Source organism: Tamandua tetradactyla, chromosome 7 (genome assembly GCF_023851605.1).
Source record: "Tamandua tetradactyla isolate mTamTet1 chromosome 7, mTamTet1.pri, whole genome shotgun sequence".
NCBI lineage: Eukaryota > Metazoa > Chordata > Mammalia > Pilosa > Myrmecophagidae > Tamandua > Tamandua tetradactyla.
In genome coordinates this window covers 26,295,290-26,319,426 of record NC_135333.1, presented here as the reverse complement: position 1 = coordinate 26,319,426, position 24,137 = coordinate 26,295,290, and the positions used below count along the sequence as shown (strand labels likewise).

Genomic DNA, 24,137 nt, shown 5'->3' with positions numbered 1-24,137 from the left:
AAATTCATTTTCTGCCTTACCTATAGGAAGACCGCTCAGGAAGATGCTAGCCTAATTTAGTCTTCTTCTACACCCATATTGAAATTCCATCTCCTTACAAATTACTAAAAATATGATATAGTAATTTATTGGGCTTCTACTATAACCAAGCATTTTACATATATTATCTCTTTCACCCTTATAGAACCCTGCCAGGTGGGTAAGGGCATGGAGATGGGGCCAGCCACTGACCACAGCCAAGCAGTATTCATTCTTTGTGACAGAATTCTAATTGGGATTCAGCCTTCCTAGCAGTTAGCTATGGCCATGAGATGAGGCTGTCATTAGGTAAAAGCAGAAGGGCCCAATTCAGGTGGACTGTAAATCTGTATTCACCTTCTCCCCACCCACACATATACAGTTCCTACAACCTAGAACATGCCCATCGTGGTGGGGACCCCAGCAAGCAGCATGAGTCATGAGGAAAGCGCAAAGATGGAGATCATGTGCTGGGATGGCGGGGCAGAGAATTGGAGAGAATGCCTATTCTAGTCCTGGGCTTCCCACCTTCAGACTATTTTTGGGGGAAGAAGAACATCACTGTTTTATTCAAGCCACTGGTATCTGGGGTTTTCTGTTATAAGCAGCAAAATCCAATCCTAACCTTTATAGTGGGCATTATAAACCGATACTATTGATGAGGAACCTGAACCTCCGCCAAGATCACACAGTTAAAAAGTCACCAACCTGGTATTTGAAGGTATGTGAATGAACCCCAATGTAGAAGTCTTTTCCCCAATTCAGAGCAGAAAGTGTATCAGAGGGGCTTACCATAAACCCTCAGACCACAGGGAATCCTTTCTAAAGCACCCCTGAAGGATGACCATCAGCTTCAGCCTTAATCATCTCCAGGGACATCAAGCTCATGACCTACTGCTCCATTCTTTATTTTCATTATTATGAAAGTTCATTGATGTGACAGCTGAAATTTCTTTGTAACATCCACATTATGATATTGACTTTTCGAGCCACTAAACCTTTTGCTGTGTCAACTCAGCCCTTCCAACCTTTGAGAGCTGTCACTAGGATTCCCCTTGGTCTCTTGCTCTCCAACAACAATGACATTTTCATTCACAACACAGGTAGAAAGAGGGATTCCTCCATATTGAGCACTGAACAATACACTGAGCTAGACAGGATCAGGGACATCCAACAGGGCTTTAATTTCTTTTGAAAGAAAGAGTGGTTCCTAGCAATATTCCTGATCATGGGGACATACATGCTTAAACTCAGATTCCTGGAATCCTCCAAAGCTCTATCCTTAGCCTTCTTTTCCTATATTCTCTCTAGACTCTCCCTTAACAGAGCCAATCACACCCAAGAATTCAAGAACCAAATGTGTGCCAACCAGGGCCTGGTTTTATCTCCAGTTCTCCAGGGCTCCAGAATCAAATTAAAAGGTTGAATAGTCAGCTTCACCTTGATGCACCACAAACACCTCAGACACAATAATTCAAAACTGAATTAATCACTCCCCTCCCCAATGCTATTTCTCCTCCTGTGTTCTCTGTTTTGGTTCTTGTCTCCACTATCAATTTTCCTATTTGCTTGATGCCTTCCTCTTCCTCACACTGTACCCACTGCCAACCCAGATTTTTACATGCACCTTGTGTTCATCCTCACGTCACCATCTCCATGGCCACTATTAAGTCCTTCTTCACTGTTTATCTAGACAATTCCAATAACCCTCTGGCTACTCCCCCTGTGTCTAATCTCAACCCTGCTCTTTCTAATCTAACCTATACACTATTCGCATTGATTTTGCTAAAGCAAAAGTTGGGCACATTACTTCACCACTTAAAAAACTTTGATGGTATCTGCCTACTTAGAGCTTTCATAAAATGTTCTCATTGATCATGCTCCAATTTATGTTTCCAGCTTCATCTCTTCCCACTCACTCAACCAAATTCTGTGCACCATACTCCAGCTACTTGAAACAACTCATTGCTTCCCTGCATACCACACATTTTACTGACTCTGTCCTTCCTCTTTCTCTGTTTAAATAAAGGCTTCACCAATCACCAAGTTGAGTTTGTCATAACTGTGTATTCACTGTACAGACCTCTGCTAAAACCTTGTCTCATGATTGTAGATCCCTTTTTATGTAGAAGTCCTTGTGACTACAAACTTGTGGAAGGCAGTGATCACTTCTTACTCACCGCTGTATGTCAGCAACTTGCACATACCGTGGATGTAATGAATGAGATATCAGAAGAGAACTGACTATTCATGAACCCACTCCTACTATGTGACAGCACCATCTTGACCACTTCACACACTGTTTACCTGATGACTCTGAGAAGTTCTTGAATTCAGAAACCACAACATAATAGGTCACTAAGTGTATGATACAGTAAGTGTTGAGCACTTACTGTATGCCCAGCAGGATGCTAAACACTTTATATATATCTGCTTACTTAATGATCCTCATAACAACTCTCTGTAGAAGGCATTAATATCACCTTTACTCACCCAGAAGGGTCTAAAGCTTAGAGAGGAGACATAATTTGCCAGGCCAGGAAGCAGAGATATACTCTACCCAATGCTATATCACTCCACCACTGCGCAGTTCACCCACAGGTCTACACCAACTATTCATCTCAGTGTGTGTAAGGTCTAGCACATAGCAGCCACTCAGCAAATCAGTTTGTTGAATGAATGACCGATTTTTGCTTTACACTTTCCTGTTGTGCAGTTGGTCAAAAAATCACATTGAGTGAAAAAGGACAGTTGATCCCATGGGATTCTATGATGTCTCAGGCAGCAACCTGTGGAAGATCAGAAACTACAGACCAAGGTTCTGCACTAGGGCAGAAAAGTTGGTAGATCTCAAGAAAGGGAAGGGTGGATAATAAAAGTAGGTATAAAGTACTGAAGGAAATTTAAGAGGCTGTGAGTTACTGAGAAATATTGCAGAATTTAGCCAGCCACTCATCACTGAAGAGCTATTGATGCATTTCAGTAATTGCTAACTATTATGGTATACAATGTGGAATAATGTGGTGTTTAGGAACATGGACCCTGGAGTCCAATAGTTGATCACTGCAATAGAAAATGTGATAAATGTAAAATGCTTTGGAAGGGTATTTGGCACACAGGAAATACTTTGTAAGTGGTGACATTATTATCTGTAATTTTAGTAAATTTTATTTCCATATATTTGATACATGGTGCTCAATAAATGTGAGCTATTGTTATTAATTTATTCAAGAAATATGTAATGATCAACTTACATGTTGGCCATTGCTCTAGGCATCAGGACAGAGCTGTGAGTAAGATGGATTAGAAACCTGTCCTCATAGAATATTTTATCGTCATGGTCATCATCATTTGTACTAGCCTCCTAGGACTGCTGTAACAAATTACCAATGCACAGAAATGCATTGTCTCACAGTTCTCGAGGCTAGAAGTCTGAAATCAAGGTGTCAGAAACCTGCACGGGAGAATCCTTTCTTGCCTCTTCCTGGTGGCTGCCAGCAATCTGTGGCATTCTTGGCGTTCTTTGGCTTATAGCTGCATCACTCCAATCTCTGCTTCTGCTGTCACCTACCTTTCTGTCCTCCCATGTCTGCCTTTCTTTTCCCTTTCTTATCAGGACATCAGTCATATTAGATTAAGGGCTCACCTATTTTAATTTATCGAATCCCTCTGCAACAACCCTGTATCCAAATAAGGTCACATTCTGAGGTACTGGGGGTGAGGACTTCAACCTCTCTTTTGGGGAGACATAATTCCACCCACAACATTTCCAATGCTAGTAACATTATTTTATTAGATCTGTTATATTTCATTAACAGCCAATCCCAGAAAAAAAAAAGCTGTTAGTTTACCAAACCTGAATTCATGTTAGCACTAAGTTATTTGTCTTTCCTAAAAGCTTACAAACCATGTATTTAACATAATCCTGAGGCTTGATGGAATTGAAGTTACATTTAATGCTTTATAGTTTCAGGGATTCACTTTATTATAAACTGGGATGAAAAATGCCCCTGTCTGTTATTTCCTTCCTCTTCTACTCTTGGTCTTTTCCCTGAGATCACCAACTTTGGCTCTGAGTCTGCTAATACTCCCTCGAGCACCTGGGAACCACTCTGCCAGGAAGCAGTTGTCAACTCATTTTAGAGCAATTCCTGTCATACTTGGTCCTCACCAATTCCAGCTGTGACTTTTGTGTGTGGGGCTGCATTTCTTCCTTCGTGCTGCTTGTTCCCCCTTACCAGTTCATATCCTGAATTAGGCAGAACCACTTTCATTTAAATGTTAGAGAAACCCAAATTAAAATCCAAACTAGCAAAAAAAAAAAAAGTGCTTTATTGATTAATAAAAAATTAAAAGTCCAAGGTATTTCAATAGCAGGGTCAGAAATCTGTCTCCATCTTTTGGCTGTTTCACCCTCTACTGATTTCAGTCTTACATGGGCTCTGTCTGATAGTGGCAAGTTAGTCCCCAGGCAGTCCAGAATTCATCCTATGAGTTTCACAGCTTTAGCAGAAAGAGGCCCTTTCTTCTCTGACATTCCAGCAAAACTCCAGGCCTGATTCTCATTGGCCTAAACTGTATCATAAATCTGATTCCAAAGCATTCACTGTGACTGATGAGTTAGATTTGAGCTGAGGTCACCTCAGAACCTCATGGCCTGAGAGTGGGGATGGATGGTTCCCCAAAGGCAAATCAAATACTATTACCAAAACAAGAGGGAGGTAGTAGATGCAAATTTAAAGGAGAAATCATTAGATGCCCGTAATAAATCTTATTCTCCATGCTGGGGTTGGAGCCAACTCAGAATTAAAAGGTTCTGTAGTTTGTTTCTAAGATTTTAAACTAGCACCATTTTTTCTCAAGTAATGGGCTTCTCTTTTTCCTTTATCTTGCTCCAGATGTTGTTAATAAAAAACAGTGATGGCTTTTATCTTGTCCAGGGCATCTGGATATTTTAGATATTAGGATATGTAAGATATCTATCCCTGTGGACTTTACACATGCATGTTTTTCTTCTGAACTTGTTCTCCATTTTGGGAGTTCATCTGAGCTGAATTCTTCAGACATCTTCCAGTGGATGCAAGTGGGCTTCTGAAGATATCCATAATTTTTCTTTCTCATTGTATTCATTCATGATTATACTAAGTCCAAATTTTCTTTTATAAGAATTTTACCTTCTTTCTTTCAACAATTATCTACGGAGCACCTATGTGTATAAGATTTTATTCTAGATCTTGACACTATAACAGTTAACAGCAAAGACACCATCATAACCCTTAGAGCTTACATTTTAATTGGGGTGGAGCAGGGTGTGGCAGCAGTCAAATTCCCACTTCTTTATATCTTGATATGATTGCCTCAAATTCCCAGTGTCATGGTCTAGGAAAGCACTAAAAAACTGGGAATTTCTGCTAATTCCTTGTCATTTGGGTTCCTGCTTCCCCACATATGACGTCTGTTCTAAACCCAAATTTCCTTGGTAAAAAGCTCACATTATCCCTCTGTTTCCAAAAGAAATCCACACCAACTATTTTTTTGTACAATTGTACCGAAGACTGAATTATTATGTGGATATGAACAAGCTGGCCTGGGAGAGTAGAGTGATAAAAAAGAAATATCGCTCGATGCTGGAGAAGATGGCGGCTTAGTAAGATGCGCGGATCTTAGTTTCTTCTCTAGGACAGCTACTAGGGGAGTAGAAACGATACAGAACAGCGCCCAAAGCCACAACAGAGATAAAAAAGACAGCGTAACCCATCCTGGAACGGCTGGCTGGCTGAGAGAAGCCGCTCGGGTGAGATCGCCGAGGCGCGCAGGCTTCACCGGGTGGGGCGGCAAGCGGCCGGAGTCACTCCCTTCCCCCTTCCCGGGCCGGCTGGGAGAATCGGAGAGGCGGTCCCCTGAAACCGCGGCGGCTGGCGCCCACACCACGCGCGGCCCCCCCGGACCAACTGAGAGAATTGGATCGGAAATCCCAAGGCCGCGGAGAACAGTGACGGGTGGGGGAGGCCCCTTCCAAACCCGTGACTCCTCAGGAACGTGCACTCTCCCGGGCGGGCCGCTGCTGCTGGTGCCCTCCCATCACGCTTGTCGCCCGGCGACTAGGAAATTCGGACGGGCACTTTCCTGGGCTGCGGCGGCCAGCAACCCTCCCCGCGTTCGGACGCCGGGCAGGCTCGAACTCTTCCAAGCCGCTTCGGCTAGCGAACCTCCTGGACAGCGAGAGTTTTCCAAAGTTAAAGGTCCCACAGCACCTTTTACTGGTGGGACCCGCAGACAAACGTGTGCCACGAGCGCCACCTACTGGGCAGGATAAGAAAAACAGAACCCAGAGATTTCACAGGAAAATCTTCCAAACTTTTGGATCCAATACCCAGGGAAATCTGTCTAAATGCGCAGACGTCAACAGAAGATAACGGATCACACTCAAATAATTGAAAATATGGCCCAGTCAAAGGAACAAACCAATAGTTCAAATGAGATACAGGAGCTGAGACAACTAATGCTGAATATACGAACAGAAATGGAAAACCTCTTCAAAAACGAAATCGATAAATTGAGGGAAGACATGAAGAAGACATGGGCTGAACATAAAGAAGAAATAGAAAAACTGAAAAAACAAATCGCAGAACTTATGGAAGTGAAGGACAAAGTAGAAAAGATAGAAAAAACAATGGATACCTACAATGATAGATTCAAAGAGACAGAAGATAGAATTAGTAATTTGGAGGATGGAACATCTGAATTCCAAAAACAAACAGAAACTATCGGGAAAAGGATGGAAAAATTTGAACAGGGTATCAGGGAACTCAAGGACAATATGAACTGCACAAATATACGTGTTGTGGGTGTCCCAGAAGGAGAAGAGAAGGGAAAAGGAGGAGAAAAACTAATGGAAGAAATTTTCACTGAAAATTTCCCAACTCTTATGAAAGACCTAAAATTACAGATCCAAGAAGTGCAGCGCACCCCAAAGAGATTAGACCCAAATAGGCGTTCTCCAAGACACTTACTAGTTAGAATGTCAGAGGTCAAAGAGAAAGAGAGGATCTTGAAAGCAGCAAGAGAAAAACAATCCATCACATACAAGGGAAACCCAATAAGACTGTGTGTAGATTTCTCAGCAGAAACCATGGAGGCTAGAAGACAGTGGGATGATATATTTAAATTACTAAAAGAGAAAAACTGCCAACCAAGACTCCTATATCCAGCAAAATTGTCCTTCAAAAATGAGGGAGAAATTAAAACATTCTCAGACAAAAAGTCACTGAGAGAATTTGTGACCAAGAGACCAGCTCTGCAAGAAATACTAAAGGGAGCACTAGAGTCAGATACAAAAAGACAGAAGAGAGAGGTATGGAGAAGATTGTAGAAAGAAAGAAAGTCAGATATGATATATATAATACAAAAGGCAAAATGGTAGAGGAAAATATTATCCAAACAATAATAACACTAAATGTTAATGGACTGAATTCCCCAATCAAAAGACATAGAATGGCAGAATGGATTAAAAAACAGGATCCTTCTATATGCTGTCTACAGGAAACACATCTTAGACCCAAAGATAAATATAGGTTGAAAGTGAAAGGTTGGGAAAAGATATTTCATGCAAATAACAACCAGAAAATAGCAGGAGTGGTTATACTAATATCCAACAAGTTAGACTTCAAATGTAAAACAGTTAAAAGAGACAAAGAAGGACACTATATACTAATAAAAGGAACAATTAAACAAGAAGACATAACAATCATAAATATTTACGCACCGAACCAGAGCCCCAAAATACGTGAGGAATACACTGCAAACACTGAAAAAGGAAATAGACACAAATACCATAATAGTTGGAGACTTCAATTCCCCACTCTCATCAATGGACAGAACATCTAGACAGAGGATCAATAAAGAAATAGAGAATCTGATAATTGCAATAAAGGAGCTAGACTTAACAGACATTTATAGGCCATTAAATCCCACAACAGAAGGATACACCTTTTTCTCAAGTGCTCATGGATCATTCTCAAAGATAGACCATATGCTGGGTCACAAAGCAAGTCTTAACAAATTTAAAAATATTGAAATCATACACAACACTTTCTCGGATCATAAAGGAATGAAGTTGGAAATCAATGATAGGCAGAATGCCAGAAAATTCACAAATACGTGGAGGCTCAACAACACACTCTTAAACAACGAGTGGGTCAAAGAAGAAATTGCAAGAGAAATTAGTAAATACCTCGAGGCAAATGAAAATGAAAACACAACATATCAAAACTTATGGGATGCAGCAAAGGCAGTGCTAAGAGGGAAATTTATTGCCCTAAATGCCTTTATCAGAAAAGAAGAAAAGGCAAAAATGCAGGAATTAACTGTTCACTTGGAAGAACTGGAGAAAGAACAGCAAACTAATCCCAAAGCAAGCAAAAGGAAAGAAATAACAAAGATCAGAGCAGAAATAAATGAAATTGAAAACATGAAAACAATAGAGAAAATCAATAAGACCAGAAGTTGGTTCTATGAGAAAATCAATAAGATTGATGGGCCCTTATCAAGATTGAAAAAAAGAAGAAGAGAGAGGATGCAAATAAATAAGATCAGAAATGGAAGAGGAGACATAACTACTGACCTCACAGAAATAAAGGAGGTAATAACAGGATACTATGAACAACTTTATGCTAATAAATACAACAATTTAGATGAAATGGACGGGTTCCTGGAAAGACATGAACAACCAACTTTGACTCAAGAAGACATAGATGACCTCAACAAACCAATCACAAGTAAAGAAATTGAATTAGTCATTCAAAAGCTTCCTAAAAAGAAAAGTCCAGGACCAGATGGCTTCACATGTGAATTCTACCAAACGTTCCAGAAAGAATTAGTACCAATTCTCCTCAAACTCTTCAACATAATCGAAGTGGAGGGAAAACTACCTAATTCATTCTATGAAGCCAACATCACCCTCATACCAAAATCAGGCAAAGATATTACAAAAAAAGAAAACTACAGACCAATCTCTCTAATGAATATAGATGCAAAAATCCTCAATAAAATTCTAGCAAATCGTATCCAACAACACATTAAAAGAATTATATATCATGACCAAGTAGGATTCATCCCAGGTATGCAAGGATGGTTCAACATAAGAAAATCAATTAATGTAATACACCATATCAACAAATCAAAGCAGAAAAATCACATGATCATCTCAATTGAGGCAGAGAAGGCATTTGACAAGATTCAACATCCTTTCCTGTTGAAAACACTTCAAAAGATAGGAATACAAGGGAACTTCCTTAAAATGATAGAGGGAATATATGAAAAACCCACAGCTAATATCATCCTCAATGGGGAAAAATTAAAAACTTTCCCCCTAAGATCAGGAACAAGACAAGGATGTCCACTATCACCACTGTTATTCAACATTGTGTTGGAGGTTCTAGCCAGAGCAATTAGACAAGAAAAAGAAATACAAGGCATCAAAATTGGAAAGGAAGAAGTAAAACTATCACTGTTTGCAGACGATATGATACTATACGTCGAAAACCCAGAAAAATCCACAACAAAACTACTAGAGCTAATAAATGAGTACAGCAAAGTAGCAGGTTACAAGATCAACATTCAAAAATCTGTAGCATTTCTATACACTAGTAATGAACAAGATGAGGGGGAAATCAAGAAACGAATCCCATTTACAATTGCAACTAAAAGAATAAAATACCTAGGAATAAATTTAACTAAAGAGACAAAAAATCTATATAAAGAAAACTACAAAAAACTGTTAAAAGAAATCACAGAAGACCTAAATAGATGGAAGGGCATACCGTGTTCATGGATTGGAAGACTAAATATAGTTAAGATGTCAATCCTACCTAAATTGATTTACAGATTCAATGCAATACCAATCAAAATCCCAACAACTTATTTTTCAGAAATAGAAAACCAATAAGCAAATTTATCTGGAAGGGCAGGGTGCCCCAAATTACTAAAAACATCTTGAGGAAAAAAAACAAAGCTGGAGGTCTAGCGATGCCGGACTTTAAGGCATATTATGAAGCCACAGTGGTCAAAACAGCATGGTATTGGCATAAAGATAGATATATCGACCAATGGAATCGAATAGAGTGCTCAGATGTAGACCCTCTCATCTATGGACATTTGATCTTTGATAAGGCAGTCAAGCCAACTCACCTGGGACAGAACAGTCTCTTCAATAAATGGTGCCTAGAGAATGCAAAAGAATGAAAGAAGACCCATCTCTTACACCCTACACAAAAGTTAACTCAAAATGGATCAAAGATCTAAACATTAGGTCTAAGACCATAAAACAGTTAGAGGAAAATGTTGGGAGATATCTTATGGATCTTACAACTGGAGGCGGTTTTATGGACCTTAAACCTAAAGCAAGAACACTGAAGAAGGAAATAAATAAATGGGAGCTCCTCAAAATTAAACACTTTTGTGCATCAAAGAACTTCATCAAGAACGTAGAAAGACAGCCTACACAATGGGAGACAATATTTGGAAATGATATATCAGATAAAGGTCTAGTATCCAGAATTTATAAAGAGATTGTTCAACTCAACAACAAAAAGACAGCCAACCCAATTACAAAATGGGAAAAAGACTTGAACAGACACCTATCAGAAGAGGAAATACAAATGGCCAAAAGGCACAGGAAGAGATGCTCAATGTCCCTGGCCATTAGAGAAATGCAAATCAAAACCACAATGAGATATCATCTCACACCCACCAGAATGGCCATTATCAACAAAACAGAAAATGACAAGTGCTGGAGAGGATGTGGAGAAAGAGGCACACTTATCCACTGTTGGTGGGAATGTCAAATGGTGCAACCACTGTGGAAAGCAGTTTGGCGGTTCCTCAAAAAGCTGAATATAGGCGGGCCGCGGTGGCTCAGCGGGCAAAGTGCTTGCCTGCTATGCCGGAGGACCTCGGTTCGATTCCCGGCCCCAGCCCATGTAACAAAAACGGAGAAACAGAATACAATAAAAACAAGAAAATGTTTAAAAATGTTTCCCTTTCTTCCTTCCTTCCTTCCTTCTATCCTTCCTTCCTTCTCTCTGTCTTTCCTTTAAAAAAAAAAAAAAAAAAAAAAAAAAAGCTGAATATAGAATTGCCATACGACCCAGCAATACCATTGCTGGGAATCTACTCAAAGGACTTAAGGGCAAAGACACAAACGGACATTTGCACACCAATGTTTATAGCAGTGTTATTTACAATTGCAAAGAGATGGAAACAGCCGAAATCTCCATCAACAGAAGAGTGGCTAAACAAACTGTGGTATATACATACAATGGAATACTATGCAGCTTTAAGACAGGATAAACTTATGAAGCATGTAATAACATGGATGGACCTAGAGAACATTATGCTGAGTGAGTCTAGCCAAAAACTAAAGGACAAATACTGTATGGTCCCACTGATGTGAACAGACATTCGAGAATAAATTTGGAATATGTCATTGGTAACAGAGTCCAGCAGGAGGTAGAAACAGGGTAAGATAATGGGCAATTGGAGTTGAAGAGATACAGACTGTGCAACAGGACTAGATACAAAAACTCAAAAATGGACAGCACAATAATGCCTAATTGTAAAGTAATCTTGTTAAAACACTGAATGAAGCTGCATCTGAGCTATAGGTTTTTGTTTTGTTTTGTTTTGACTTTACTATTATTACTTTTATTTTTGTCTCTATATTAACATTCTATATCTTTTTCGGTTATGTTGCTAGTTTTTCTAAACCGATGCAAATGTACTAAGAAATGATGATCATGCATCTATGTGATGATGTTAAGAATTACTGATTGCATATGTAGAATGGTATGATTTCTAAATGTTGGGTTAATTTCTTTTTTTCCATTAATTAAAAAAAAAAAAAAGAGAAGGGGTAATTGGAGCTGAAGGGATACAGACTGTACAACGGGACAGGATATAAAAACTCAGAAATGGACAGCACAGTACTACCCAATTGTAATGCAATTATGTTAAAACACTGAATGAAGCGGCATGTGAGGTATAGGTTTTTTGTTTTTTTTTTTCTTTCTATTAATGTTTTAATTCTTATTCTGTTGTCTTTTTATTTCTTTTTCTAAATCGATGCAAATGTACTAAGAAATGATGAATATGCAACTATGTGATGTTATTAAGAATTACTGATTGTACATGTAGAATGGAATGATTTCTAATTGTTTTGTTAATTCTTTTTTTAATTAATAAAAAAAAAAAAAGAAATATCTAGAATTATACCTTGAGGACAGTTCAAGCCTGAGTACAAAAGGATGTGACAGTGAATTGGACTGAGGTGGAGCTTCCTGAGGGGTGGGAGAAACAGCAAGTTAGTGTGGAGCCTCCTGAGCAAGGGAAAAGGGAAAGTGTTTTCTACAGTGTTAAAAACCTGCCATGGACAGTGCAATGGTGGCTCACTGACAGAGTTCTTACCTGCCATGCCAGAGACCCAGGTTCAATTCCTGGTGCCTACCCATGCAAAAGAAAATTTTAAAACCCTGCTGTGAAACCGAGCGATGCCAATATTGAAAAGTGTTCATTGGACTTAGTAGTATGCAGATCTTGGGAGAGCGTCTCATGAGATATTTTCGTACAGTGGTGAAGACAGATAACAGTAAGATGGGAAATGTGTGGGAAGTGAGAAAACAAATGCTAACTTATTTGAGGAGTTTCACTAAAGAGTGGAAGAAGAATGTGGTGGAAGATGCTACAGTTGCCCCAAACTCCTATCTTCAGCTCAATGTCACCCTTCAGTGGTCTAGAGGCAAGGTGCCAACATGATCAAGGGAATGGGTGGATGGAGGTGATGGAGTCTGTACCTCTGTCAATGGCTCAGGAACACCTAGATGCTCCTGTGAGGGGACATGGAAATGCCAAGGGAATAGGCAGAACAGTAAATATCTAGGGGAGGAACAAAGTGGTCTTAGAAGCAAATGATAACCATGACCACAGACTCTAGCAGTGTCAGCGTACATAGCAATCCATAAAAACAGATGGCACCAAAAGAAAAAAGGAAACCCACAATGATGGGGTATGTCAAAACACAGGAGTCAATTGAAAGACCTCCCATTGGCCAAAACTGAAATAATTTGAACAAAAGAAAATACTATTCAATTAAAACCCAAAGTATAAAATAAATATCCATGAATCCCTATGAATATAAAGAAATGTTTGAATAAATAAATGGCAAAGAAGAGACAAATCTCCTGTGCAGAAAAATTTCAAATAAGTTATGTAGAGATTCTACCCTTAAGGAGGTGGAACATAACTCTTCACTCCTTAAGTGTAGGCAGTACATAATAACTTTCTTCCAAAAAATAGAAAAGGAGGAAAGCAAGTAACTATGGTGGAAAAACTTGACAAACACTGTCTTGAGCCAGGTGACAAAGGTCAACAACAACAGGATGTCATACTGATAGTAATTTTGATATGGTAAGAATAGCACTTTGCCTCCATGGTCTTCCTTTCCCAAATCATCATCCCAGTTTACCCCTGGGAAAAACACCAGACAAAACCCATTTGGGAACCTTTTACAAAACACCTGACCATACTCTGCAAAACCATCCAGGTCAAAAAAATAACAAGGAGTCTGAGACACTGTCACAGCTAAAAGGAGCCTCAGGAGATCTAATAACTAAATGCAAGGCAGTACCCTGGATGAGATCTTGGAACAGAAAAAGCCCATTAGGAAAAACTGAGCAATCTGAATAAAATATGTACTTTAGTTAATAATAGTGTATCACTAGTGATTAAATAATTATGTCAAATGTACCACAGTAAGATGTTTGTAGCAGGGAAAACTGAATATGGAAACAGGAACTCTTTGTACTATCTTTACAATAATTTTGTGAATTTAACATTGTTCTAAACTTTAAAGTTCGTATAAATAAAAAGATGGTATCAAACGAGGCGAGCTTCAAAGGTGTGCATGTCCAAGGAAATACTCTGAAAAGCCACTCTACCACAATAGTCAGAAAGATTCAGAGGATTTGAAATGAAGTCAGAGACCCTGTCTCCCTCCACCCCACCACCTCGTTAAGCTCATATAAGACTCTCTCCCTTTCACTCAGATTCCAACTTGTAGAGAAACAGGGGAAGGGCAGCACTCTGAAAAATGAATGAATGAATGAACGAATGCTAAAGAATGAGTTTAAAACACTGGATTTTGATTACTGGGTTGGACCCAATCCATTGGTAGATATTCAAATGGACAATCAGAACTGTTTTGGAGAAATAAAGAAGCTACTTTTATGTTTCACAATAAATGTGGTATGAATAGATGTGGAACTCTTTTATCCATGGGCTCTTTTTCAGGATTCTTAAGAATCTTGTACAGCATGCACCTGCCCCACAAGCTGATTATAGTTCTCCAGACAAGAGTTAGAACCAAGTCAGCCTGAAGCTACTGCCCCCAAAGCTGAAAGACAGACCCTGTGCAAGAAGGGAAGGCAAGGTAAAGAAAGTGCTGGCCACTCAGTAGAGTTCCTTGTCATGCACAATTATCAACCTGCTCAAATTCACAAACTCTAGGGGTAGATTTTGAAGCCTGCCTAATGCAGGCAGTGCTTCAGCCAACTGGAATGAAGAAATCCCCTCTACTATCCATCAGGGGACTCTCAGTCAGAGAGTTCCAACTGATCCCAACTTGGGCTCACTTTCCCCTCAGCGAAGGAAACTGTGGGATCATCACTGGGAATCCCTAGTGCAGGCCTAAAATGCCAGCATGAATGATGCTTCTGGTTTTTCCCTTTATTTCTCCACATTCAGGAGGGAAATTAAACTACCTATTATTCTCTGCTTTGAGATTGGGGGCAAGGAGGTAGTGAGGCTTTGGGGAACGTTGCTTAATATGCAGGGAAATTTAAAGAAAAATTGGAGGATCCAAACTAGTTGATACTGTGTGATATAATAGACTTGAATAAGCAACCATGTAATACCAGAAGGAGGTAGCAGGGCCTCTAAGAAAGGAACCAAAGGTGCAGGGCTTGCATTCTAAGGAATTTGAGATAAGAAAAATAGTCAGCTACAGGAAACCTACTCCCTTTCTCATCAACAGGAAGCTTGGCACCTTACCTTACGTTCAAAGAGTAAAAGCGGAGTGGAACTGGGCAGGTTAAGGTAGCCTACAAACCTTTAATGGTTCACTTCCTTCTCCCCCCACCCCCTCACCCTGAATCAGTAGATATGGGTTGGGGTCCATGAATTTTCTTTTCTAAGCTTCCAGGTGATACTGACCACTGGACCATGGACCACACTTTGAGCAGCACTAGACTAGATGATTTTTTTGTTTTATATACCGATCCCTGGCCTACTTCCCCAGAGATTCTGATTCAAGTGGTTTGAGGCATCACTGATACTTTGCAAGAGCTCCCAGGAGATTCCAACCACTGGGTTAGCTCATAGAGAAGCCCTGGGTAGACCCTATAGAAGAACTGGTACAGATCATAGGGAAGCACTGGCATACCTCATAGAGAACTTACAGGAGGAGACACACACACTCACACAGGCACAGATTAACACAGATGTGTTACTCTCTGACTGAGAGTCCCCTGATGGATAGTAGAGGGGATTTCTTCTTCCCAGTTGGCTGAAGCACTGCCTGCATTAGGCAGGCTTCAAAATCTACCCCTAGAGTTGGTGAATTTGAGCAGGTTGACAATTGTGCATGACAAGGAACTCTACTGAGTGGCCATCTTCCCCTAGATGGAGCACTCTCACACAAAAGAAGTCTGATGGAGTCTTCTCCTTAACTAGTTAGTCTCCTAAGGAGACTTAAGGAGAAGAGGCTGCCTCCTAAGGACAGCCTAAGAGAACACTGAGGGAGGGAGTCAAAGCATAGTGATGGGAGTGGTGGTCTGTCTAGTGGGGTTCTAGGAGCGCACCTCTTGGATGGACTCTTTGGAGCCTTCTGGTGTGTAAGGATGGAGGGAGAGAACATTGGTAGTAATCTAGAAATCTAAGGGCCCAAAAAGAGTTAGGACCATGGTATAGAGCTGGGTGAACAAGTAGTTAGTCCCAAATATAGGAGGTGCCTAAGCTATTTGCTTTGTAAATGTGCCATCCACAAAGCAAAATGCTTCCAGGTTTAAAAGACATGGTTCTTCTCCGTGACTGATCCTCCTCCCTTATTTAGAATGGGGTAAAAGGTATTTCTAGGCAAATCTTAATATTTATGGAGGAGGAAATGCAAAAGTTAAGGAATAAAATACAGTGGAAAATGTTTCTTCATTCATCCACTCAACAAATATTTGAAAGGCTACTAAATGTCAGGTAGCACTCCTGGTTCAAGGACAAAGAAATGAACAAAGTACAACTATTCATGCTTGTGTTTTTCTTTTTCCCATCTAGTATATATGAATTTCCTCCCTGTCTGTCACCATTCCTGATGTGGGATTGTTGGTGAAAGAGTGAAAAAAACAAAAAGCTGCCAACTGTATGGAACAGATGAATGGAAGAATTCTCCTATCCAACACTGATCTGTCTTCCTAGAGGTCAGGGATAAGCTTTGACACAAATTTATGAATGAAAAAAATATGATAAAACAAGGACTACATTGAATACCTTGGGTCTAGCTACCTCTAGACAGATCTAACAGCTAGCACTTTAACCTTATCCTAGTTAGAGGATTAGATTAATAAGGAAGGCCTAACGAAAGGTGCTTTCATGGGGTCTGTAGTATAAGCTGAGATTTGTCTGGCAACTCACATTTGTGGAGTGGGCAATTATCTCATCTGTTAGGCATCTTCCCCTAAGTTCATTAAATTATTTATTGAGCACTTGCAACAGCCTATGGACACTAAAGATACAGAGAGAAGGACCAGCCTTTACCCTCAAGCTGCTCACAGTCTAATGAGAAGCAAACACTGCATCATGCTACAATTGATGTGTGCTGTGATAAGGGGTGTTTGCAGGAAGGGAACTCAACTGATATGGAGGGAAGTGGAAGAATTTCTTGAGGAGTTTGCATCTAAGCCAAGTTTTGAAGGATAGAAGATGTCAGGCTGGTAACAAAAGGAAGGATTGAGCATACCAGGTAGCAGGAGCAGCAGGGGCAGAGCCCCAGAAGAATGAGAGAGCACGTCATGTCCTAGGAGCTATAAGCAGTTCTGGATGCCTTAATTATAGCGTTCCTGCACTACTGGTGCTACAAGTGCTGGAACAATGACAATGACAATTAGAGAGGCATTCAAAACAACAGATTCCCAAAAGCCAAATTGCACACTACCAGCTCTAATTAATATGGGCATTCAAGGAAGGGCAAGTTCAGTGAAAGCTGGGGGAAGGGGGCAGGAGGATTGCATAGAGGGAAAGTGACAGCACAGACAGAATCCAATATATTTCCATTTTGCAAGCTATTGTAAAATGAACATGGCCTGTCTGTCTCTTCTCGTCTCATTTGCAGACGTCTGCTTTGTACAGGAAACTGTTTCGGTACATGTATTTGCTTGAGGCAGACTGGAGAGGCCATGTCTTCTGTAAATGTGCATGGAACCAATTAAATTGGATGGACTAACATGCATTTTGGCCAAAGGATTTTCAATAACCTTTGCCAGGCTGGTTATATGGAGGCAGCTTGGCCGATCATCTGAGAATTTTCCAATGTGTTGGACTGTACATCCATAGTAATCTTTTAGGGTACTCACAGAAAAAAAATAATAAAAACAAGAAAAAAATCTGCCTTGAAGTGGAGGCGTGATGTGCAAGAGAGAGAGACAACTGCGTCTCGCTTAAACCACTTAACACCACCATCCTCAGCCACTTGGGGCCAGACAAGATGGTCTGTTTGAAGGGTGGTGTTTAAAAAAACTTGTTCCAAGCACATACAGAAATAGTTTTTCCTAACAATTAAGAAACATTTTCAGATACTTCACTGTGGTAGGGTATTTCAGAAACATTTATGTCTTTAAATGCCAGATTCTACAGACTGGTTATTGCAGAATTATGAAAAAAAAAATTCTATTTGAAGAAATTTGTTTCAGAATGCGCTCGGAATTTTTAATTCTTTTCATCCTTTTAAAGATACCCAGTAGCTCCTTAGGACCCTTGGGTTGCTTACATATGCAACCCTGGCTCTTGAAAATCTTCAAGCGACCTGCTATATTCCAATACAGTCAAAATGTCAATATTTAGCCAAACATTACATGTGTTGGCTGCCTCTATATGCATGTTCTTCCTACTGCTTAGAATGAATTTTCACCACTGGTGAACTCTTACTATTTCACCCTTTGAAATAAGCGCAGACACTTCCTCCAGATACCCTAGATAAAATTTGTTCATTTCCTCTCCTTTTCTACAGTAATATCTTCAAATCCGGTCCCCATTCTTGGCCACTTGGAGAGTATGGGTGAGTCTTTGTTCCACGCCTCCCTCACTTATGAAGATGGAGAGTCAGAAGCAGCTCCAGAAACAGTAGAAACAATAAAAGAACATTTCCTTAGATGTGTTGGTCACACTATTGCATATGTCTGTTCATCTCCCTCACTAGACCTTGAGACTTTTAAAGACAAGAACTGGGTCTTAATTATCCCGGCATCTTTAGTGTCTAAAACATTGCCTGTCACATCGTATTTATTCACTAACTTCATTCAAAAGACCTATGTTGGGTGTCTTATATCTTTCAAAATTAGCTATCACATAATAGAAGATCTATAAATGGTACCATTATGATGTTCTAACAAATTGGGAGCAATGTTTTTTTTAAATCAAAGCAGATTAGCACATCAATTACATGTGATTATCTATGTAGCATCACATATCATCACAGTAGGGCACTCCCTTTAAGAAAGACAGATTTTTCACAAAATAGAAGTGGATAGAGTGGCCATATTACAAATTACAAAGGAATACAATAGGATTCCTGCTTTATATTGCATTTCCTGATAAGTGTCTCAAAGTTATTCTGTTTCCAAAACTTTAACTTGCACTAGCTTTTCAAGGACAGCTGTGTGATACAAAGTGAGTGACCCATATATCAATCAACTTACATTATACATGTATATCTCACACTGATGCCATAAGAAAGGGCACAGAACATTCTCTTCAGATGGTTAATAAATCTTCTGACAAAATTATGTGACAGTTACCCTTTCAAGTATAATTAATGAAATTATCCAATATAGCATGGTAAGGTGGAGGAAAATGAACTTTGAAGTAGACCCATCTGGATTCAAATCTAGCCTGCCATTTGCTAGCTGGGTGCCCTTGAACATGTGACTCCGCCTCTCCTAATCTGAAAAATAAGAATAATAATGCCCATCTGCATCAGGCACTGTGAAATAGCATATGTCAAGTGGCAGTCACATAATAGCTCTGAAATAAACAAATTTTCCTTTACTCCTTTCCTATGATTCTCTATATTAATAAAATATTATCAACTTCTTATTACCAACAAAAAACAGCAAAGTGAGAAAATAAGTGCCTTACCCATGTCTTAACCCCTTGAGTCAACTCGACATGGAGTCTGGTTCTTCAGGTTGAAATCTAAGAGGGAATACAATTGAAATAGAATAATAGATGGGACTACCCCAAATATAAGGATTTCATGGGGTATTTTAGTGCGTTTCATGAAAACTCAACAAGAAGCCTTCCCATTGCACTGGTGCTTAGGGTGGGTAATGCAATCTCTAGCAAACCATGTATAAAATGTGCATGCATGCATAAACTCACTAGTATAGTGTCCTTTTTAAAAATATGTACCCTAAAGCCAGATTGCCTAAATTTAATCCAAAACTTTAACACTTATTAGCTGTGTGTCCTTAGGAAATTCATCTAATTTCTTTGTGGCTCAACTTTGTGATTTGTAAAAAGGGAATAAGAATAATAGTTAGCTACTAGATTGGTTGCAGGATTGCATAAAATAATGCATATAAAACACAACATATGGTAAATGCCAGTAAATATTATACATACAAATATTAATAATGCTGTCTCTGGATGGTGGGATGATGGCTGATTCTCACTGATTTATGTTATTCTGCATTTTTGTATTTTTTTACAATGTTAGTATATTATGATAACGCACTAATAAATAAACAAATCAAAAGCTTTTAATGCTGCTTAAATTTGAGTGATTTTGAAAATGAATAGCCTTCAGGGCGGGCCACAGTGACTCAGTGGCAGATTTCTCACCTGCCATGCAGGAGACCTGGGTTTGATTCCCAGTGCTTGCCCATGTTAAAAAAGTTCAAAGGGGCTGGATAGAGTTGAGGACTCATAGGGAGCCAATGCGGTGGAACCCAGAAAGAATAAATAACTGAAGAATGGGAGGTGCAGTCTAGTGCAGTTCCTCCACCAGGGAGAAAGTGATCTCTAGGGCTTTTTTTTTTGTTTCCGCATGGGCAGGCACTGGGGATTGAACCTGTCTGCCTGCTGAGCCACCATGGCCCACCCCTAGCCTAGTTTTTAATAGGCCCTCAACTGAATTCAACTTAGAATTCAGATCTGGGCCTTGGTTTGGCAGGAATTACTGAAAACCAAGTACAAAACTTCAATGCAGAATCAAGCAAACACAAAACTTTAGATGAGTGAAGGAAACTAACCTGCAAAATAACCTTATTAAGATAATTAAATGCCCCAAACACAACAGAAAATCATGCAGCAAGTGAAGATCCAGACAGAAATGGCTCATCCAAAGGACCAAATCAAAACACTAGAGGAGAAACAGAATACAGAACAACTACTCAAGGATATTTATAAAGAAATAAAGGATATTAGTAAGACACTAGAAATGCATAAAGAAAAAATTCAAAAGATTAAATAGAAAAATAGCTGATCTCACAGAGAGGAAAGATATAATTCCTATACAAAATTAGGAATGTACTAGATACACATGATGCAGATTTGAAGAAACAGAAGGAAAAATAAGTGAGCTAGAGGATAGAACAATTGAATTAGATGGCACAAAAGAAAAAAATAGCAAGAAAGATGGAAAAAATGGAACTGGATCTTAGGAAATGATGGACAACAAAAGGTGCACAAATATAAGAATCATTGGTGTCCCAGAAGGGAAAGAGAAGAGTAAAGGTCTGGAAAAGTTAGTTGAAGATAAAATGGGGTAAACCTTCCCAACCTTTGTAAGGACATAAATACGCAAATCAGAGGCCCAATGATCCCCAAGTAGAATAAATCCAAATAGGCCAACTCCAGGACACATACTAATCAAAATGTCAAATGCTGAAAAGAAGCAGAAAGTCCTAAAAGCAGCATGAGAAAAGCAATCTGCTACATACAAGAAAAAATATGTACGACTGAGTTCAGACTACTCAACAGGCACTATGGAGGTAAGCAGGCAGTGGTATAATATATTTAAGATCCTTTAAGATCTTGGCTTCCAGCCAAGAATTCTTTATCCAGCCAAGTTGCCCTTTAAAATTGAGGGAGAGATTAAAATTTTCAAAGACTGAGAGAATTAGTCAACACGAGATCTGCTCTATAAGAAATACTAAAGGGAGACCTGTCAGCTAAAAAAAATATTAACAAACATGCATACACACACTCATAAGAAGGGAGGTCTGGAGGAGGGGACAGAGTTGAAGGGCACTAGTAAGGGTAATTTAAAAGACAAAAAGAGATTGAGGGAAAATAATATATAGATCTGACAAATAAAAACTAAAGCATAAGATGATAGATTCAAGAGCTGCTTTTACAGTAATAGCTTTGAATATTAATAGACTAAATTAATCAATTAAAAGATACAGATTGGTAGAAGGGATTAAAAATATAATCCATCTCTATGCTGAGACTCATCTTAGACTGAAGAATACAAATACATTGAAAGTGAAAAGATATAAAATGATGTTCTTTGCAAACAGTAACTAAAGAGAGCAGAAGTAGCTATACTGATATCAGATAAAATAGACTTGAAATGTAAAGAAATCGTAAGAGACAAAGAAGGACACAACATATTAATAAAAGTAACAATTCACCAAGAAGAAATAACAATCATAAATATTTATGCTCCCAGTCAAGGAGCTCCAAAGTATATGAGCTGTATTATAAAGTATATATAAACATTGACAAACCTGGAGGGAGCTGTAGACGTTTAAGCAATAATAGTGGAAGACTCCAATACACCACCCCCACTATAGATAAAATAACCATACAGAGGGTCACCAAGGAAATAGGGAATCTAAATAAGATGACAAATGAATTAGACCTAATATACATATATAGATCATTACACCCCCAAACACCAGGGTATATATTCTTCTCTAGTGCACATGGAATGTTCTCCAGGATACATCATATGTTGGGACACAAAATAAGTCTTTATAAAATTAATATGATTGGAAGAAAAGCCCCAGAGATGCTAAGAAAGGACTCACAGAAGCTCAAAGAGGAGGCCAGTGGGACAAGGAGCTGAAATCAAGGAAACCCAGGAGTGAAGGACCAGCAGACACCAGCCATGTGCCTTGCTATCTGACAGAGGAACCCTGGATGCCAGCAGCCTTTCTTCAGAAAAGGTATCTTCCTCATGATGCCAACTTGGACATTTTCACAGCCTTAGAACTGTAAATTGTAAGTCAACAAACCCCCATTATAGGACTAAGTCCTGGCTGATCAAGTTGGCTGTACTGCTGTCACCCACACCCAGCCCATCTGCAGTTGGGGAAAGCCAGCTCTGACTGGCCACTGTAGCTGCCTTGCTGTAGTGGGCTTAGCCAAGTCCGGAGTGACCCTTCCACCAGGACCGGGACTCACTGCTGCCAGCAATGGGTTCAAGGTCATTCTGAGGTTGCTGGGACCTATTGGTCTGAGTCTGTCCACCTACAAAGTCTATGCATCACCAAAAAAGGATTTAATTCACAAAAGTTCCGTGATGATTGATGAAGAAATGTACTCCCAAACTAAGCCCAGGATGCAGAGTATTGTTCAACAGGGGGTAGGCAATTATGAATATCTCCAAAATGTACCTTCTGGATTTTTTTCCAAGACTCAGTGTAATTGGTTTTGCTAGACTTGTTGGACTCCTTTTAGCTAGAAGCTTAAAAATAAAGAAGCTGGTCTATCCACCTGGTTTCATGGGATTAGCTGCCTCAATCTGTTATCCACAAGCTATCATATTTGCCCAGGTCAGTGGGGAAAAATTATATGACTGGAGTTTGTGAGGATATGTAGTCATGAAAAATTTGTGGAAGGAGAACTTTCAAAGCCAGGAAATGTAAGGAATTCACCTGGAAATAAATAGGATACTTCTTGCTTTACCCATTTTAATCAGTTATAGGTAAACATTGGAAACACCATACAGTAAATCAGTATTTTTACATAAAAAATGCCAGAGGAGTCAGTACTAACTGTAATACATTGGCTTTCTTCTTCATGAAAACTTATACTAGCTGTGCTGGTTTTAAAGGATTTATGTACTTTAGAAAAGCCATGTCCTTTAATCCTCACTCAATATTGCTGGCTGGGAGCATTTTGATTGTTCCCCTGGAAATGTGATCCACCCAGTTGTGGATCTAACCTTTGATTAGATAGCTTCCACGGAGCTGTGTCTCTACCCATTAATCCTTTAAAAGTCCACCAGCCAACGACTTTTGGAGATGAAGAAGGGAAACATCTCCCGGGGAGCTTCATGAAACTAGACGCCAGAAGAGAAAGCTAGCAGACTTAGCCATGTGCCCTTCCAGCCGAGAGAGAAACCCTGAATGCCATCAGCCTTCTTGAACCTGGGTATCTTTCCCTGGATGCCTTAGATTGGACATTTCTATAGACTTCTTTTAATTGGGACATTTTCTCAGCCTTAGAACTGTAAACTAGCAACTTATTAAATTCCCCTTTTTAAAAGCCATTCCATTTCTGGTATATTGCCTTCCAGCAGCCTGCAAACTAGAACACTAGCCCTCTCTGTTATCTTGGGTGTTGCCATGTTACAAGTGGACTAATCAGGAACCTTTTAACCTAGAGATAAAGTACAAGCCTTAGAACTCCATGTTCTTATGTTGCTATTTATGTACATTATTAAAATCTCAAGTGAAAAACAAAAGCAATAACAACAAAAATCCCATTGTGAAAGCCAGTCCATTTTGAGATACTGTATTCTGGCAGCTTGAGCAAACCAAAACAGGAAGACAAAAACTTCATAGCCTTTA

General features: G+C 39.4%; 1 pseudogene; it reads left to right on the top strand.

Annotated features, from left to right (window-relative positions):
- The first annotated feature begins 5,642 nt into the window (after nt 1–5,642).
- LOC143690391 (MICOS complex subunit MIC26 pseudogene) lies at nt 5,643–23,233 on the top strand (annotated as a pseudogene).
- Nucleotides 23,234–24,137: the final 904 nt, after the last annotated feature.